The sequence below is a fragment of the Protopterus annectens genome, chromosome 3.part0, assembly GCF_019279795.1.
Source record: "Protopterus annectens isolate FY-2018-M chromosome 3.part0, PAN1.0, whole genome shotgun sequence".
NCBI lineage: Eukaryota > Metazoa > Chordata > Ceratodontiformes > Protopteridae > Protopterus > Protopterus annectens.
Genome location: NC_056731.1, coordinates 462,096,453 through 462,111,171, shown reverse-complemented (window position 1 = coordinate 462,111,171; position 14,719 = coordinate 462,096,453). Strand labels below are relative to the sequence as shown.

General features: G+C 44.0%; 1 protein-coding gene across 1 annotated transcript in view; it reads right to left on the bottom strand.

Moving 5' to 3' along the window:
- TRIO (trio Rho guanine nucleotide exchange factor) overlaps positions 1–14,719 on the bottom strand; it is a 5,137,669-nt gene that overhangs the window by 3,993,045 nt on the left and 1,129,905 nt on the right. The gene's annotated exons all lie outside the window — the stretch shown is intronic.

The following is a 14,719-nucleotide window of genomic DNA, read 5'->3' as shown; positions in this document are numbered from 1 at the left end:
TGCACACAAACTGTAGTTAACATCCCCAAATCTTGATCCTTCTCCTGCTATGTTAGCATAAATTCCACTATCTAAACTGAAACTACACAACTGCATCTTGAGGACCAAATGCCACTGTCTTGCATCTGCCATGAATTTCAGCTGTCATCTTCCTACCCCCACTAGGTCAGCCTTGCCATATCCCTTCTTAGACCCATTGCCTCATCCACCACTGCTGTCATCAGCAAAATGGTGGATCATGTTATGTTAACTCAGTGACATCCAAAAATCACACACATGAAGAGTCACAGAATGATCCCTACGGCACTTCTCTAGTCATTGTCATTATTCTTTGTACCTTCCCATACAATTGCAAGTGTCCTACACTTGCAGCCATGACAGTAATCTAGTTCCCTCAGATCTGACTTACCGCTGCATCTTCAGCCTTCCTATCAACATCCTGTAAAGGTCTGAGTCAACAGCTGTGTTGAAGCACAGGTAGACCATGTTGACAGATTTTCTGTCAAAAACGACTGTAATGCAGTCATAAAGTTGGATTGGAACAGAAAAAGGGACTACTGGTATGACACCCTTCAGCATGAAGTAAATTCTAGCAGCTCAAACCTCCAATCGATGCATTCTCTATTCTACTTGACCAAGTGAGGTTTCACAGTTGTAGCAAGATGGGTAAGACAAATCAGACTTCTCTTCCCCAGCAGTAGTCTCCAGCTCTTTCTATGGGACTGCCCAGGCATTCCTAGGGCAGATGAAAAAAGTCATCTTCCTAGTCTGTTCCAGGTCTATCTAATGGCCTCACCTCTGTTACACTTTCCACAGAAAACGAGTAGAAGCATCAGCACTAGGTACCTTAATGACTTCAACTGGCTCCTCTCAATATACAGAAAGTACAGTTGGGTACACTTACCATAAATGTAGAGGCTCGAGTGTATTCACTGTTGCAGTAATCACATATGGGATATCCCTGCAAGGGGTAGCCCTCGGCTGGCCCGAATACCAAAGACTTAGTATTTTTCTGCATCGTTTGCTGTTGTTCCAGGACTAACGTCAGGTCATTACATCAGTTTATCTCGCACTGTCAGGAGCCATGTTCTAGTGGAAGAAACCCCACCAGTGGAAAATAAGTAACAGTAAGTCCCCTTGTAAGGAAAGTGAAGAAAGGGGGATGGAGGGAGGGAAACCAGGACTGGAACAGTGAATACATTCGAACATCTACATTGTACTATGTTCTTCATGTTTCACTATTGCAGTCATCACATTTGGGTTGATTTCCCAAAGCTGAGGAAAAGGGTGGAGGCAATAAAGGAAACTAGGGGCTGGCTAGGATGCTCTGCAAGACTGCAGAGGCAAATCCTGCCCTAAATTTGGAGAAGTGAGGCAAGTGTTAATGCTTGGTGCAAGTGTGAACAGATGTCCAGGATGTCCCTGGTGGGGACTACTGAGGAAAACTGAATGAGGTGGAGGCTGCTCTGGTAGAGTGTGTCCTGACCCCCTTGGGGGGAGGCTTTCCATGTTGCTTGTAGTAGAAATGGATGCAGTGTGCTATCCATTTGGAGATGGTTTGTTTGGAGATGGCTTTGCCTTCTGCCAATGTAGCAAAGCTAACCAGCAGTTGACTCAGCTTCCTGAAGGATTTAGTCCTGTCCAGATAAAATCTGAGCTGTCTGTGCACATTTAGAGAGTGCAGAATCCTTTCCCCCTTTTTATGGGGATTAGAGAAAAAGGTGGGCAAATGAACAGATTGGTTGAGAGCCACAATGGACACCACCTTAGGCATGAAGAATATGTTAGTTCTGAGAGATACACTGTCAGCATGGATGATGATGAAGGGTTCCACAGCCATGAGCGCATGCAGCTCAGACACTCTTCTGGCTGAAGTGATGGCTAGAAGGAATGCTGTTTTCCAGGAGAGAAATTTTAGCTCTGCAGAAGTTGGTTCGAAGGGGGGCAGGGTGTGCTTTTCCTATACAAAGTTAAGGTCCCAAAGCTGAAGTTGGTGCCATTCTGGGTGGCCTCAGGTTGCTAGCTCTTCTTAGGAATTGTTTGATCAAAGGGTGTGAGAAATAGGCTGCTCAGTAGGAAAATGATCAGAAATAGCAAAAGCATGAATTTTTATAGAGGCGAAAGAGAGGCCACTGTGTAGTAGGTCAGCTAAATAATCCGGGATGAGGGGGAGGGAGGCCTGTGCCATACTGGCCAACTTAGCCTGGATCCAGGTGCAGAACCTTTTCCATTTGTCAGCATAAGACTTTCTGGTGCTAGGGCATCTGGGCTCACGGATAACATCTAGAACCGGTTTACTGAGGTTGGCAGATTGTTCGGAGATAGGGAATAAGCCAAGCTGCCAAACTGAGTGTTTGCAATTGGGGATGCATGAATTCCCCCTTCCCTCTGAGTCAGGAGGTTTGCAATCTTAGGAAGGTGCCATGGGGGCAGTGTTGAGAGGCTGTGCAGCAAGGGTAACCAGTGCTGCCACGGCTAGTCTGGGGCTATCAGAATGGTCCTTGGTTTTTCCTCCTTTATTTTGAGCAGTACCCTGGGGATGAGAGGTAGGGGAAGAAAGGCATATGCCAACAGACTGACCCAGGGGAAGGACAGGGCATCCACTTCCAAAAGCCAAGCAGTGATGCTCCCTGGTGCAGAATTTGCTGAGCTGATGGCTGGTGTGGGAGTCAAAGAGGTCGACCTCCGGCATGCCCTATTTCTGAGTTATTAGGGTGAAGGACGTGGCACAGTGGTGCAGCGGTTAACGTCGTCACCTCACAGCAAGAGGTGCAGCGGTTCGATTCTCGGCTGGGGTGCCTTCTGTGTGGAGTTTGCATGTTCTCCCTGTGTTCGCGTGGGTTTTCTCCGGGTACTCCGGTTTCCTCCCACATTCCAAAGACATGCATCTGGAGCATTTCTCCCCGGGCCTCCGCTGAAAACAGGCTCTGTGGAACCTAGTCGGACTTTCCTGGTCAACAAATGATAAATAAATAAATAAAATAAATAAAAATAAAATAAAAGGATCTTCTGTTGAGCTGCAACTCATGTGGTTCCAGAAGATTTTTGCTTAATTGGTCTGCCAGAGAGTTGAGAGAGCCTAGCAGGAATTGCGCTAACAGGTGTAGTTGCAGGGCAGAGGCTGTGTGCTAAAGGGTCATGGCCAGCCTGCATAGAGGGTAGCAGTGAGTCCCTCCCTGCTTGTTGATGTACCATAATACAGTGGTGTTGTCTATTTTGATCAGCCCCAGGAGAAAGCAGGGGTTTGAAAGCTGTCAGTGTACTTAACAGCCATCGTCTTTTTTTGAGTGATGTACAGAGGGATTTGCTGCGGGCTCCATTGGCCCTGTATGCACCTGCCGTCCAGGTATGTCCCCCCAAAACATAGTCTGATGTGTCCCTGGTGAGGGTCTGGGCGGCAGGGAGTGGTCAGAAAGGCAGTCCTTTATTGTGGGAGCATGCTGTAGCCCACCAAAGGAAATCTTTTCTGATGCAGGGAATTATAGGTAGAAGAGTTTCCAGGTCTTGAGAGTGTTGACACCAAAGGCTTTTTAGGTACCACTGAAGTTTCCTGATATGCAGTCTGGCATATGGAATCAGTGGTATGCAAGATGCCATGAACCCCAGAGCTAGCAGGATTTTCCTTGCAGATAGCTGGGGCTTGGTGGCTAGTTGAGAGAAGAAGGCTGCCAAGAAAATTTGTTTCGCTGGTGTAAGGTATTCCATCTGGGATGCTGTATCCAGGCTTGCTCCCAGGAAAATAATCCTTTGGGTGGGCACCTGTTTGGAATTCTTACTGTTGACTGTGTACCCCATGGAGGTTAGAAGGGTCTTGACAAAGGCCAGGTGCATGAGTAGCTTTTCCTGTCTGTCTGCCTGAATCAGGCAGTCTAAGTATGAGTAAATCTGGATATTTCTTTTGACTGCAAAAGGCAATGGTCAGTGTCAGACATTTTGTGAAAACTCTGGGAGCAGTGGATAAGCCAAAGGGAAGTGGAGAGAACTGAAAGTGCTGCGACCCTGCCCTGAAACGAAGGTATTTTCTGCATGATTCCCCGATAGGAATGTGGAGGTAGGCCTTTTTTAGATCTAGGGTGGCTAGCCAAGCGCCCTTGGACAGCATGGGTAGCAGCTGCTGGAGGGTGAGCATTTTGAATTTTGGAATCACCAGGAAAGTATTTATAATGAATAGATCGAGGATAGGGCACCAGGTGCCCTCATTTCTGGACACCAGGAAAAGTCTTGAGTAGAAACCTTGGCCTATTTGTTCTGCAAGAATGTTCTCTACTGCCCTCAAAGAGCAGGGAAAGGATTTGCTTTTGAGCCTCTGCCAAAGTGGGTTGGTGGTAGATCTGGGAACCCTTTTGGAGTTGGAAGGGTGTGGAAGGAAAATCTATATCCCTGACAAACTATGTTCAGAACCCAATGGTCATTGGTAATGGTGACCCAATTGCTTGTGTGAAAGGACAATTTTCCTCCTAGGGGTAAATGAAGATGGGCAGAGGGAGGGGTGGGGGAGTGAGTCATTGCGAGTTCTTACCATAAGGAGGTGGCTTATAACTCCCTGGTTTTGAAGTGGAGGTAAGTTCACTGCTTAGATCTCTGCTTTCCCTGTGGCTGCTGTCTGGGGGTCTGGTTCATGGGGTCTAGGCTGGACTGGTTTTACTGGAAGCAGGAAAGGACCAGTGTTTAGTGGGACAATGCCTGCTGAACCTAGGTAGCTGGACATGCAGGAAGTCCTTAACTGTTTGCACGGATTATGCTTTTTCTTCCATATTTTTTAGGACCTCTTCTGCCTTAGTGCCAAATAAGTTATCCTTGTTTAAGAGAGCATCCAACAATTTAGATTTGACATGGTCTGGAATGGCTCTTCCTTAAGCCACTCATGCCTTCTAATGACGGAACCAGTGACTGCTGCCCTGCAAGAAGCTTCTAGGGCATCAAAAACCACAGTGCAAGGTGTGTTTAGTTACCTGACTTGCAGAATGCATTAACTCTTGTAATTCTTTAGATACTACCCAAGTAGAAAAGGAAGACATCTTTTGTTTAAGGAGTTCCAGGGTATGTTGCTGAAATTTCAGCATAAGGAACTGACAATTTAGTGCCCTGATAGCAAGAGTAGCTGAGGTGTATACTTTTTGCCTCATCTGTCCAGTGCTGGGGAATCCATATCTGAGGGGGCTGTGATTCTTAGCAGAGGCTGCTTTAATTCCTTTAGGTCCTTGAGAAATTACCTCAGGGTCAGCAGTAGGATTCTTAAAGAAATTTGTGAGTCAGGGACTCTATAGTACCGGTCTGGTTTGCTGGGTGCAGGAAGGAGGGTGTCAGGAGTCAAGCTGGATTCCAGGAAAACATCCTTCACAACATCCAGGACTGGGGGGATGGTCAAGGATCTGTGCTGTGGAAGACCTAGGATTTCCCCAAGTCTCTTTTTAGACTGAGTGTAGTCTTGACTCTCCCATTGGAAATGCGCCCCTTAATGTATGCAGGGTTTCCCCAAAGGAAAAATCCTCTGGGGAGAGGCTGAAGGAATTGAATCCTCTGCATCAGAGTCCTTATAAGAAGACAGGGCTTGCAAGTCTTCATATTCGGATGCATCAGATTCATCAGACTCTTGTTCAGACAGACCTACAGGGGACAGATCTCTTTTCCTTTTGGAGGGGTAGCTTGGCTTCCCCTGATCAGCATGATAAGGTCTTCTGCCATTTTAAGCATTGGAGATTGAGGCAAGGAAGCAGGTGCTTGACAGTGGGTTTTCAGTTTCTTGAGTGTGGCTCGTACCTTGGGGCTTAGAAACTCTGTCGTTTTTGAAAGTAAGTTAGTCGCGAAAGACGATGTCAGTTTGTGCCGAGAATCGGTAATGCAAAGGACTTCCTCGGAAACCAGTGCCTGCTCAGCGGCGCTGAGCCCATCCAATGTAGAGACGACCACAGGATCCTCAGTCGAAGAAGAGTCTTGCGGCATACTGGACTCTGAAAGGGTCTCTGTAGCAGCCTAGAACTCAACAGAAGCGGGCATCAGGGGTTGCGAAAGCACCTCAATGAAGACCGGAGAACTGACACCTAGCTTAACAGAAGCCTCGTCGCTAGGTTTGGACCTGTGCGGTCTGTCTTTATCTTTACGTTTTTTAAGAAGATCTGCTGTCGGATGGCTTCGAGGACTGTAAGCGAAAATATCTGGCTACAATATGGGCCCGATGATGGATAGTTCTGGCGTTAAATCACAGAAGGTTCACGGGGGATGTGGTCTGGGCCTAAACAAGTGACGCAGTAAGAATGGAAGTCTCGGTGTGGTATTTGCTTTCCACAGGCGAGACAATTATTAACTTTTTCTGACATCGGTTAGTGCAAGAAAAGAGAATCCCCAACGGGGTACTTAGCTTTATAGGACTTCAACTTCAATTCGGGAGACGAAAACTCAGGTAGCGGCCGACCGGCAGTATTGTGAAATGCTTTGCTTCCGGCTCCACAGCAGGAAAAACTGATGTAATGGTGTCGGCTGCCTTACTTTATACTACTGATGACCTGACGTCAGTCCTAGAGCGACAGCAGCCGTCGCAGAAATATTAAAGCTCTGGTATTTGGGCCGGCTGAAGGCTATCCTGGCAGGGATAACCCAAATGTGATGACTGCCAACAGTGAAACATGACTAACATCAGGAGCTGTACTCTGAGGTCCTCCAGGAATATCAGACTCCTCACTCTGTCCAACAGTGAGCCAAACAGCCCTGCAAAGTAACCTCACATCTGCTACTGATGTCCATGATCTCATTTCGGCTACCACCTGAAGCTAATCAACAAAGATGAGGGTAGGGACTAAGACTAACCAGGAAACAGACATCATCATCCCAGCACTCGACTACTGCTTCACCACCACCACAGTCCACTGCAATGCCTGTAATACTGTCGCCACTGACTCATCTGCTGGAACACCTCCTGATCATCCTACTCCCCACCACCATCAACTGAGAACAGGCCCTCAAAATCCTTACACCTCTCAAATTGCGGCAGTTGCTTCCCCGTCAAAATAAGTCCTATATTCATACACCTAAGCCTACAGTTTCAAAAACAATTTATACTCTGAGCAAAAAGCAGAGTTACAAGCATTCTGTAAATGTGTACAAGCACAGTACAATGTCTTGTCCTGATGGCAAATTGCTTCAGAATCTGCATGACGAAAATGAAGTAAATTTAAATAAAACAGAAAAAGGACTGTACAAAGTTACGTACTCACCATAACGTTCCATTTGTGTTGTCTGCTTCAGTCTTCATCAAACCTGTGGTTCTCTGTTCGGACCTCAGAACCAACTTTGGCCATTAGCAATCTAAAGCTTCTAAGCTAGAGCTCCTCCCACCCTACACCCATACTGTCTAGCTCCTCACAGACACCTCATATCTAGTTTGCTGTTAATTTTCCCAGCATGAATGTTTACCTTTTAATAAGAAAGCTTTACAGATGCTCAGGAACTCAAAACAGGAACAAAGTCTCCTAGTACTACTCATTAAATTCTTAAGATACAAGGAAGGGGGAAGGAGGAAGAAAGGTTGAAGACTGAAGCAGACAACACAGATGAAATGTTATGATGAGTACATAACTTCGTTATCTGATGTTGTCTGTTCAGTCTTCATCAAACCTGTGGGACAGACTCCCCAGCTACATAGATCAAGTTTGTAATGCAAAATAAGTGTGAACTTGCCCATGAAGTAGCAGCACAAATGTCTTCCAAAGAAACCCTAGACCAAAAGGCCTGAGATATGGCTATGGATCTCGTGGCATGAGCTCTGACTTGCTCAGGTAAAGAGACATTCTTCAACAAATGAGCATTGAGCAGTGGTAGCTTTGACAATGACTTTCCCTTTCTTGGCATCTGAGAAAGCCACAAACAGTTGGGTCAGATTTTCTGAAAAATTATTTTCTATCCAGGTACAAGAGCAATTGTCTATGAAAGTCTAAGAGGTGGAACACATACTCTTCCCTTATTCTGAAAACTTGGGAAGAACACAGGGAGGTTAAAGGACTGATTAATGGAATTCACTGAAGCAACCTTCGGTAAGAAGCAGAAATTAGTACGTAAAGTAACTCCGTCTCTATGAAAAATAAGACAAGGGGATTTGGAAGATAAGGCTTGAAGGTCCGATATCCTTTTGGCAGTAGTAATGGCTACTAAGAAAGCTGTTTTCCAGGACAGAAATTTTAAATTTGCCTTTGCAGCAGGTTCAATGGGAGGCTGTGGAAGCATGGAGGTGTTTAGGTGAAATGGCAGTGGAGTTTTTAACTAGATTGTTCAGTGAAATCTTGGAAAGTGAGAGGATGCCTGAGGAATGGAGAAAGTGTTTTGGTACAGTTTTTAAGAATAAGGGTGATGTGCAGAGCTACAGTAACTACAGAGGGATTAAATTGATCATTCACAGCATGAAGTTATGGGAAAGAGTAGTGGAAGCTAGGTTAAGAAGGGAGGTGATTATTACTGATCAGCAGTATGGTTTCATGCCAGGACAGAGCACTACAGATGCGATGTTTGTTCTGCGAGTGTTGATGGAGAAGTACAGAGAAGTTCAGAAGGATTTGCATTGCATCTTTGTGGACTTAGAGAGAGAAAGCATATGACAGGGTGCCTAGAAAGGAGTTGTGGTACTGTATGAGGAAGTCGGGAGCGTCAGAGAAGTATGTAACAGTGGTACAGGATATGTACAAAGGTAGTGTGTGACAGCGGTGAGGTCTGCGGTGTGAGTGACGGAAGTGTTTAAGGTGGAGGTGGGATTACATCAAGAATCAGCTCTAAGCCTTTTCTTATTTGCAATGGTGATGGACAGGTTGACAGACGAGATCAGACAGGAGTCCCCGTGGAGTATGATGTTTGCAGATGACATTGTCATCTGTAGAGACAGTAGGAACAGGTGGAGGATACCCTGAAGAGGTGGAGATATGCTCTAGAGAGAAAAGGAATGAAGGCCAGCAGGACTAAGACAGAATATATGTGTGTGAATGAGAAGGAGGACAGAGGAATGGTGAGGATGCAGGGGAGCAGAGGTGGTGAAGGTAGATGAGCTTAAATACTTGGGATCAACAGTTCAGCGTAATGGTGAGTGTGGAAGAGAGGTGAAGAGGTGAGTACAGGCAGGATGGAGTGGATGGAGAAGAGTGCCAGCAGTGATTTGTGATAGACGAGTACCAGTAAGAGTGAAAGGGAAGGTCTACAAGAGGGTAGTGAGACCAGCTATGTTATATGGGTTGGAGACAGTGGCACTGACAAAAAGGCAGGAATTAAAGATGTTAAGATTTGCACTGGGTGTGACGAGGGTGGGCAGGATTAGGAATAAGTATATTAGAGGGTCAGCCCAGGTTGGAAGGTTTGGAGACGAATGCCTTTGGCAACTTAGATTAAATGCCAGTAAATGGCCAGGCATTAATGATCAAATATATATTGCCAGCATACTCAAGCTGAAATCACAATCTATATAGTAATCCACACAGTAATCTAAATTTATTATAATAATTGTTTTTATAATATAAATTATTATTACTAATATTTCTTACAAGGTTAGTTCATAGTCTATACAGTGTAAGAATTGGTTTAGTTTTAGTTTTATTCAACTATATGTTTATAATTGTGCTGAATTTGTTTCATTTACATTATCATTTATTACAAATATTTTTATTGTAAACTTTTTTTTTGTGTCAATATACCTATGTAATGTGTACAAACTATTTTTTTACTATTTTTTAGTAAACATCTATTTATATATATATATATATATATATATATATATATATATATATATATTACTTACAATTAATTATTTATTAATACTTATTTACAGCATCACAAATAACACACACATACATATTCAAACATTTTAAATATTTTAACTAATAATATTTATTCAATAGTCACATTTTTATTATATTATTTTATTTATTATTATTGTCATTATTCATTTCATGACACTTCTGGCGTTTTCAAGATATGTACTATTTACATTAGATATTTTATATATATATATATATATATATATATATATATATATATATATATATATATATTGTGTATAATATTAATAGTTTGACAGTTTTAAGTTCTAGCTATGTTATATGACTTCAACTTCTCTCTGACTATACCTGTTATTTTAAGAAACAACTGTTTTTATTGTTTTAATTGGATTATTGCATAATTAATTATCTAAGAGTATGTATTTAAGGGATGATGATTTTACTAGAATTTGTACTCTGATGATGCCCTAGGACGAAAGGGTGAAAGCGCTTAGTTCCTATGTGAAGATTGTTTGGTTCTTGTATCGGTCCTGTGTTGGAATAAAGACGTTTATTTGAAAATCCAAGGACTCAAGGTTACTGAAACTTCTTTGGTTACCAGTTAATTATCGAGGTTTGGAGACGAAGCCAGAGAGGCAAGATTATGTTGGTTTGGACATGTGCTGAGGAGGGATGCACAGTATATTGGGAAAAAGATGCCAAGGATGAAGCTACCAGGTAACAGGAAGAGAGGAAGGCCTAAGATAAGGTTTATGGATATGGTGAGAGAAGGCATGCAGGTGACTGGTGTGACAGAGCAAGATGCAGAGGACAGGAAGAAATAGAAATGGATGATCAGCTGTGGCGACCCCTAACGGGAGCAGCCGAAAGAAGAAGATCCAGCTCTAAATAATTTTCATCACACGCCTGAGCCATCTCAGTCAAAGCTCAACTGTCAGACACCTGCCTTGCTACCATGAGCTCACGACAATGGAATGGTTCAGCTTACCAAAATAACTCGGAACCCTGCATGCGTTTCAGATTTTCAGCCGAGGTGGAGACAGCCTTATTCAAAATAGACACACAAGGACACAGAGTACCTAACAGATACAAACACCCATGAAAATCAAACCTTTCCAAAAAGACCAAGTACAAAACATTCTTCACTTTTAATAAATTGAGCAACCAACCTCAGCAAACTAGTCAGTCAATATGAGAGCACTTCCAAACCTGGTACTCCCCGACTATATGGATACAAAGACAACCATTACAGTAGCAGTCAGACAGTTCCTTCATGCCCTGACCAAGAAAGTTTGCAATTCCCAGCTCTATCAAAGAACCTGAACTGAAGCAATTTTGCCTGACTCACAAACCTTATTCCTCAAAGCTCACAACCCCAAAATAAACTTCCCAATTTCCCCATTCATGTTTCAAGAAAGTACAGTTTTGTACCTACCATAAATGTAGATGTCCGATAGGTATGCATCTGCAGAGTCCTAACATATGGGTTGTCCTGCCTCAGGCAGCCCTTCGGTCGGCCGGATTCCAAAGACTGGGTCTGGCCTCGGCTGATGTCGCACTTCACCCGATGTCATAGCTGCTGTTTATTGGGTATAAAGACATCAGCCGACGCCATTTTCCTCAGTGTTTCTTGCCCCAGATGCCAGGTGCCCTCTAGGAAGGCTAAATTTGGATAAATGCAAATAATTCCAAACAGTAGAGAGCAAACAATATAAAAAAAAATATATATATATATACATATATACAAACAAATACACCATAATAGATTCCCCCAGCTAGCTAAAAGAGGGGTAAATACCCTAGGAATACCACAGAGGGAAGGAGGGTAATCCTGACTGCAGATGCATACCTATCGGACATCTACATTTATGGTAGGTACAAAACTGTACTATGTCCTTCAAGGATGCATCTGCAGTCCTAACATATGGGTAGAATACCATAGCCAAACTGGGGGAGGAGGCACTAAGATAAAGATGGTGTAGTTAAGATCCCTTGCAAAACAGCAGTTGCAAAACCTGCTCGGGATCTAGAATATAAGGGAAGATTATAATGCTTGGCAAATGATTGCACGAAGCTCCAAGTAGCAGCTTCTAAAATGTCTTTGGTAGCCACTCCTCATAGGAAAGCTGTAGTGGTGGCTGTAGCTCTTGTGGAATGAGGTCTGATATTTTCAGGAGTTGTCTTTCCATGGAAAGAGTAGCAAAATCGAATGCAATTTCCTATCCATTTTGAGATTGTCTGTTTTGAAATTGCTTTTCCTTGCATTCCTGTTGCATATGCTACCAGAAGCTGGTCAGTTTTTCTGCTGGTCTTAGTTCTGTCCAGATAGTAGCGTAATTGTCTGTGCACATCCAAGGTATGTAGCAGTCATTCCCCCCTGTTCTGTGGGTTGGGGAAGAATGTAGGTAAATGAATTGCTTGGTTCAATAATACTCTGGAGACCACTTTTGGCATAAAGGTAGGGTTAGTTCTCAGAGAGACTCTGTCCTGATGGAAGATAAGGAAGGGTTGTACTGCCATTAATGCCTGTAACTCAGATACCCTTCTTGCTGAAGTGATTGCTAGCAGGAAAGCAGTTTTCCAAGACAAGAACTGTAATTCTGCCGTTGCTGCTGGTTCAAAAGGGGGAAGTGTTAACTTTTCCAGCACAAAGTTGAGATCCCATGTAGGTAAAGGTAGTTTTCTTGGAGGTTTTACATTTTTGATTCCTCTCAAGAACTGCCTGAGTAGAGGATGAGAGAAGACAGGAGGATCCATGTTGTATTCTGCTGAAATTGCTGATGCATGAATCTTAATGGAGGAGTAAGACAGGCCATTGTGGAACAGTTCTGCTAAATATTCCAGGTTGTGTGCTATGTTTGCCAATGAGACATTTTCTCCCTTTGCTGCACTCCAAATGAGGTATCTTTTCCACTTGGCTGAATAAGTCTTCCTTGTGGAGGGTCTGCGTGCCTCCAGGGTAATGTCCTTAACCCTCTGGGATAAGCCTGGGTTATTTTGTTTTATGCAATATTCCAAGCAGCTAGCTGCAGTGTTTTCAAGTTTGGATGTAGGATCTTGTAGTTGTCCTGTGTTAGAAGTAAGGGACATAGAGGTAGAGGCCATGCGTGTGTCCGAGACATGCTTCTCAGTAGCGGGTACCAATGTTGCCTCGGCCAGTCTGGAGCTATCAGGATTACCCTTGGCTGATCCTCTCTGATCTTCAGTAGAACTTTGTACATCAAGGGAAGAGGTGGAAATGCATATGCTGTCAGTTTTTCCAGCTGAAGGAAAGGGAGTCCACCCTCCAAGCAAGTGGGTGGTATGCTCTTGTGCAGAATTTCTTCAATTGGTGGTTGTGTGGGAGGCGAACAGGTCTATCTCTGGTAGTCCCCATTTCTTTGTTATGGCTTTGAAGATATCTGGATGCAGCATCCATTCGTGAGCATCCGTGGTAGTTCTGCTTAAGGTGTCTGCTAGAGAATTTTCTTTTCCTGGTACAAATCTGGCCTGAAGTTGAATGTTGAGATTCAGGGCCACATTCCACAGGTCCATTGCCATCCGCCATAGAGGATATGAATGTGTACCTCCCTGTTTGTTGATGTACCACATGACTGTGGTATTGTCGGTCCTTATCAGCAGATGACCCTGTTGAAGGAGTGGTCTGAATGCCTGGATCGCATGTTTCACTGCCAGCATCTCCTTTAGATTTATGTGTAGATTCAGCTGGTCTTGGGTCCATAGGCCTTGAATACACTTGTCCACCATGTGTGCCCCCCATCCTAGGTCTGAGGCGTCCGTGGTGATGGTCTGGCTTGGTTGAGGTTTGTGGAAAGGCAAGCCTCTGTTCAACTGACAGGCCTGAGCCCACCACAGAAATTCTTGCTTCAGGCATGGAATTATTGGAATCTGGGCTTCTAGACTGTGCTTGTGTTGAGACAATACATTCCTTAGGTACCATTGTAGCTTTCTCATATGCAGCCTGGCATGTGGAACCAATATTATGCAGGATGCCATGTAGCCCACGGCTTGCAGGACTTTCCTTGCAGTAAGCCGAGTTTGTGTTGTTAATGTCATGAAGTAGGCTGCTAGTTGCTTTTGTTTTTCTTCTGTGAGAAAAGCCATCTGAGTTGATGTATCCAGTTCTGCACCCAAGAATGTTATCCTTTGGGATGGTACTAGTCTTGACTTTTGCATGTTGACTGTGTATCCCAAGGCTTGCAATAGGTGTATGACATTTTCCAAATCTTTTGTTAATTTTGCCTTGTTGTCCGCTTGCATTAGGCAGTCGTCCAGGTATGGGTAAATTTGAATTCCCTGAAGCCTGCAATGAGCAATTACTGATGCCAGGCATTTCGTGAATACTCTGGGCGCAGTAGATAAGCCAAAAGGCAATGCTGAGAATTGATAATGCTCTGATCCTGCAAGAAATCTGAGGTGTCTTCTGCAATCTGGTCGTATAGGGACGTGCAGGTATGCCTCCTTGAGATCTAGAGTCACCAGCCAAGACTCCTTGCCCAGCATGGGAAGAAGCTGCTGGAGGGTCAGCATTTTGAATTTTGGAACAATGAGGTATGTGTTCAGTGCGGACAAGTCTAGAATAGGTCTCCATTGATTTTCTTTTCTTGGTACAAGGAAAAGCCTGGAGTAAAATCCTTGGCCTTGTTCCATAGGTGGTACCTCTTCTATAGCTCTCATCTTTAGTAAGTTGTTGATTTGTCTTAGAGCGCCTGTTTTTGGCTTGGTGGTAGGTTTGGCATTCCTCTCTTTTTGGTAGAGTGTGGAAGTGAAACCTGTAGCCCTTGTCTATTGTTTGTAAAGTCCATTTGTCTCCTGTAATGTAATGCCAGTTGTCGGAAAATAAAGCTAGCTTTCCGCCCAAGGGTGCTTCCAGTTGTTCCCTGGTAGGCGGAACTAGAGCCAAGTCATTGTGTCTGCCCTGTGGAAGTGGTTGTAGTTGAATCTGTGGCAGTACTCCTCTGGTTGGTAGG